Here is a 6,000-nt window from a genome sequence, read left to right on the forward strand (position 1 = left end):
CTTCTCCTACCTGGCAGCCAAGACTTGGAACTCCCTCCCCATCCACCTCCGTCTGACCCAAGACCACCTCTCCTTCAGGAAGCAACTCAAGACCTGGCTGTTTGAGCAGTAGCGGTCCCCCCTTCCCCAGCGCCTTGAGACCCTCCGGGTGAGTAGCGCGCTATACAAATTTCTTGATTGATTGATTGATTGATTCTTCTTGCCAGTGTGTGCCTGGGGGTGTCAGTGTATGCATGAATGCATGTCTGTATGTCTGAGTGTATGTATCAGTATCTGCCTGGGTGTTGCAGCATATGTATGAGCGAGTGCCTGGGTGTGTCACTGTATGCGTGAGTGTGTCTGTGTGTGTTAGTATATGCATGAGTGTGAGTATCACTGTGTGTGTCAGTGTGTACCTGATTGTGTTAATGTATGTTTCAGTGTATGCCTGAGTGCATAACTGTGTGTTTTAGTGTGTGCCTGGGGGTTACAGTGTATGTATTACTGTGTGCTCGAGAATACAACTGTATATTTGAGTGTGTGCCTAAGTGTATCAGTGTATTCTTGAGTGTGTGCCTGGTATTGTCACTGTATGTATCTATGTGTGCTTGGGTGTGTCAGTGTATGCATTAATGTGTACCTGGGTGTAGCTGTGTATACATCAGTATGTGCCTGTCTGTCTCAGTGTATACATGAGTGTGTCCCTGGGTGTGTCAGTGTATGCAACAGTGTGTGCCAGTCTATACATGAGTGTGTCCCTGGGTGTGTCATTGTACGTATCGATGTGTATATGGGGCTGTAGCTGAATGCAATAGTGTGTCTATGGGTGTCTCAGCGTAATCATCAGTGTGTACCTGGGCATGTTAGTGTATGTATGAATGTATCCCTGGGTGTGTTTGTGTATGCATGAGTGTGTGCCTGTCTGTCTTAGTGTATGGCTAAGTGTGTGCCTTGGTGTACTCTGTGAATATGTTCTCAAATATATAATTTCCTAAATATCATTTTGACTGCGTGGGTGATTACGACTCTGCTTTTCAGAACAGGTTTGTGACACACAGTAGAGGTGAGAAACTGGACCTGTAATACACCATCTGGGACTGAAAGTGCAGAAGTGATAAACTACAACTTCAAATTACATCTCCTACCTTATAAGCACATACCACTCTCCCTATAACATACATATATGCTACTCTAGATGTAACTTCTATCTAGTAGAAAGGAATTTGAAGTCTTGAAAAGTGGTTATAAATGCCAACTCAACTTGGAACTGAAAGTCTGCATATAAAGTCTGCTGTACTATGCAAAGGTGCAAAGGATATGATTTAAAATCTACTACTGTTAATCATGTTCTCAAATAGTAAATACCTTACTACACATGTGAATAAAAGTATTAGTACCTCTCTGGCTGTATATGAGACAATATACTATTGCCTATGTGATATACACTTGTACCCCTCTTATCTGCAGACACAGCTGTTAATACACATTTGTTGTAAACATACACTAATTCACACACCTGTTAAATTGCTTTCGTTGATAGATAAAATACTATCACAATATCTCGGTAACTCTTTTCTTTTTATAAGCATGAAATCTCAGCATAAGAATGGTACACCACTTCCACACCAAGGAACTATTAATGGCAACCTATTCAACTTTAGTCTCAGTGATATTGTCTTAGCTAACAAATCAAAAACTGTGCTTCATATTTTATTTTTCTTGTCCTACATCTAAATGATTAGCAGCTGCTAACCCTTCCTTGTAGTGTTAGAAAGACGCCCAATTTGGTTGTGTGTGTGGCTGTGTAGGAGGCTGACTCTCTATATAGGGTACAAAAATGAAGTGCACTGTGCAGAGAGTCCAAGCAACCCCACTTTGGTATGCAGAGGTTAAAAGCAGACCACCTAATGCTCTGTTTTTGTGGTAGTGTGGGTGAGCAGTTAGGTTAATCCAGTAGATGTGCTAAACATTTGTTGTACGCATAGTATCAATAAATGTGGACAAACACTCGGAAGAATGACTTGAGACCAATTTATAAAAATACCTCCGATTTTTATAACATTTTTAAAACCAAGTTCATGAATATACGGTAAGTACTTCTTCAGTTATGATTTTTCAAAGTTTAGAAAATGTTCTGTTTTTGTGCATAATTTCACACCATAGGAATCAATGGGAAGAACTTAAAAAATGCGTATAAAATCAGGCAATGTTCTCTCAAGTGTCACTTTCTGTTTTTAGGTCGGGGTCCATTGGTCTAGCCGGAGAAGTTTGGGCGGTTCCCGGTTCGAGCAGGAGCAGCAGCTGAAAGTCTTGGAGCTGGCACACAATGGAAAATGGGAACAATTGGAAATACACTGCACCGAGGGACTTAAAGGTACGTCCACCAGGTCCCCTTAGAGAGGGGAGGTTGCAAGGGCTTTGGGACCACAAGGGCATAACTTGTTCATTGGTGCGGGGGTCAGGGAGGCCGGGTGCAATGCAGATAGGTCAGCCAGGGGTTGTGCTTCTTGGAGTCCTCGCGGTCAGGGGCAGGAAGCTTTGAGGGTGGATTGCAGGTCAGCAGAGCCACTCAGGAGGTGAATTTCAGGTGTCCTCAAGTCCCTCAACCGGTGCTTGCTCCTGTGCTTTTGGGAGTCTGGAATGGACTCTTCTTCTGGGTGTCTGACTTAGGGGGTCCAGTACCATGAGTAGTGGTATGCAACAGCCGCAGAAAGTCCTAGTGCCACCAAACTTGGCACAGTGGTAGGTCTTGTCCTCTGGGGCTGTTGTACAGGTTTTTGCTGGGCTGCTGGGCCCCAGTCATTGGTCAGCAGCAGGTAACTAAATCGGACTTCATGGGTTCCTTGCCTGCAGGGTGCGGAGAGTGATACCTTCACTCAGAGGGAGGTTCTTGGCAATTTTCAGAAGGCTGGAGGTGCTCTGGGGTTTTGTAGAGTCCTTCAGGTTTTCAGGTGACACCTCAGTGGCATGGTCGAGTCCTTGGAGCAGCAGGCCGGGTTTGCCGCCTTTTTGTGCAGCAGGACTTCAGTTCTTGTGTCTTCTTTGTTCTGGTTTTCTTGTGTCCATTGAATCTGATGTATTGGTCTAAGGATTCCCTCTAAATACTGACTTTGGGGGCGATAGGGGGAAGTACCTGGTAGTGGCCAATGAACCACCTTCCTTAGGGTGGCCGCACCCACTAAGTGACCACTTTCTGGGGGAAAGGGACCTATCCGACCTTGATTGGCTACTTTTCCTACCATCCACGATGGAGGAAAATGAAATGGAGTGGTCACCTCGCCTGCCACACCTGTGGGGTGGTGCAAGCTGAGGGTGGCCACTCCTTCTATTCTTACTAGGTTTCCCGACAGTTTTCCAGATCAAAGTGGGGGTAAAACTATTGGGCTGCCTTCTTCTACTAGCTGCAGAGGCAGGGGTAGGATTTCAAAGGTGGCAAAACCTTTGAAGCTGACCGTTGGTGCAGGGTACTTGCCTGGGGGGAGGAGATGTGACACCTCTGCCCAGGAAAGGCTTTGTGTTCTGGCTCTTGAGAGCAAAGGCTCCCACCCCAGGAGTCCAAAATTGTGTCTGGTGGTGGCAGGTTGGTTAGAACTAGTCAGCAACCATGCCGGGGCTGTGAGGTTTTGCAGGGGGCACCTCTAATGTGCCCTTTGGGTACATTTTATAATAAATCCTGCACTGCCATCAGTGTGGATTTATTATTCTGAGGTGATGGATACCAAACAATCCAGGTTCAGAGAGGCCATTGTGTAGCTGGCTAACTCGTAATGACCAGTGTATAGCACATGCATCTGCTATGTCTTCCCTGTACACTTACTATGTCTAAGAATGGGCAAAGACACAGTAGGGGCAACCTGCCTTTGGGCTGCAAGGCCTACCGGAGGGGTGACTTACCTATAGTGCATGCAGTGTTAGAGGACATGGTACTCTTGGTGAGTGCCATGTTGAGTTTGTAACGTTAGGAACACCTTGTCATGCACTTGCAATGTCAGTCTGCATTAGGTTGGTGTGGGACCTCTCAGAGTGGCATAATTGGTGCTGCACCTCTGGGGGACCCTCTTCAGTACCATTGCCTTAGGTACCAGGGGTACCATTTACTAGGTACTTACAAGGGTGGCTGAAGTGGCAAACTTAGTACAGTTTTAAGGAAAGAGATCTGGCCCTGGGAACCTGTTACGAAGGGGCCCAGGTTTCAAAACCACATCATTTTCCAGGCACAAAGTAGGGGGGTCTAATCTTGTCAAAAGAGGCACTTTCTTACAGGCTGGAGTCATGTCTCCATTGTGGCACTCAGAGGACCCCCGATGTAACTTAGCGACGGAGTTGCAACTCTAGACGGGGGTTCGAAAATGCATTTACCATTGTATTTCAGTCATTTTTCAGGTACATTTAACATACAATCATAATAATGAATTGGAAACTTACTTTGTTTCAAAAGCTACTCTTCCAAAACAACTCTTATTTGAACTTTTTAACTATGCTTTACTAAATCCCTTCCCTTGACAGTCTTTCATCTCAGCTGGCATTGCAACCTCCTTTGGAACACAACACTGTAGTTCAAAAGGTCACAGACCCGTCTGTCAGCAGCATACTAGCTTTAAATTGTTCGGTAGCAGGTGTGGTTGAATATAAGCATACCCAAAATAGCATTACTTTGTTGTGTAATAATCAGAGCTAATCATACATCTACTTACTTAATTATTTAAATCACTAACTGTTTTTATCTACCAATGTATTTACAGCATCCAATGAAATGTGCTCTTTTTTTAAACCAGGAGCTGCCCTCCATTTTAAGCACCTTACATTTTGAAAACTGCATCATTGAGCTCCAGCCCTCTCCTGTGTGCTACTGCTCCTTCAACATGGTTAGAGTGTGGATTGTAGTTTATAGCTATGTTTTTAGGCTAGTGACTATGCTAGAAAGAGTGGCATTGATAGGGACATGGGTTTGCCTAATTTGGATATTACTTGGGTTGGCCAGAAATGGTTAAAGTGGCATCAACTGCTTCCATTGATTGAAAGCATTGTGGATTCCCAACCACCTCACCTCATGATTGTGCACTGTGGTGGTAATGCCCCAGGCACACTAATGGGGGAAAGACTGGAAATCGTAATAAAGGATGCATTTGTTCAATTAATTAAACTTTTCCCTCACACTGCCTTGGTGTTATCTAACATATGTAACACAAAAGAATGATGAACGGAGTGCTGAAACTTTTCAAACACTCACCTCCAGTCACGGATCTGGGTTTAATCCATCGTTCTTTTGCTTATCATGCCACTCCAGTTTGAACCCAGCCATAGGCAAATCAGTCTTGACACTGTTCCCCATTCAGTCCGTCACTCATTCTTTTTGCAATTGTTGCCCTAAGTGGGACGGTTATGCCCACATGTGGGTCCTATGCTCCCATGCCACTGAAGTCAGGGCAGCCTGGTTAAGGAGGGGTGATACCCCAAAACCAGTCCCAGGATGCTTGTCTCCAGTCCAGGGAAAACTTGGGTTGGCCAAAACTGATTTGCATACGGCTGGGTCCGAAGTGGAACAGCATGGGTAGCAAACAAAATGATGGATTTAGACCCAGATCGCTGTGCTGGGGTTGAATGTTTGACATTGTTCAGCCTTTGTCCATCACTTATTCTTTTTGCAATCATTGCCCTAAGTGGGACAAGTATGCCCAGCCGTGGGTCCCATGCTCCCCATGCCACTGGAATCAAGCGAGCCTGAGTGAGGAGTGGTGATACTCTGAAACTGGTCCATGGTGGCTTGTCTCCAGTTTAGGGAAGATCTGGCCTGGCAGTTCACTCTGGGCTGTTCCCATGGGGGAAGAGGGTCAAGAATGATTAGCATATGCCTGGGTCCAAACTGGAATGGCATGGGTAGAAATTGGGCCCAGATCTCTCTCCTGGGGTTGAATGTTTGACATTGTTCAGCATTCCGTCCCATCACTTGTTCTTTTTCAATTGTTCTCTAACATATGCCAGAGGCAGAAATGGAAGTGCTCAACTGAATTCTGTCCACAG

The sequence above is a fragment of the Pleurodeles waltl genome, chromosome 4_1 (genome assembly GCF_031143425.1).
Source record: "Pleurodeles waltl isolate 20211129_DDA chromosome 4_1, aPleWal1.hap1.20221129, whole genome shotgun sequence".
Taxonomy (NCBI): Eukaryota; Metazoa; Chordata; class Amphibia; order Caudata; family Salamandridae; genus Pleurodeles; species Pleurodeles waltl.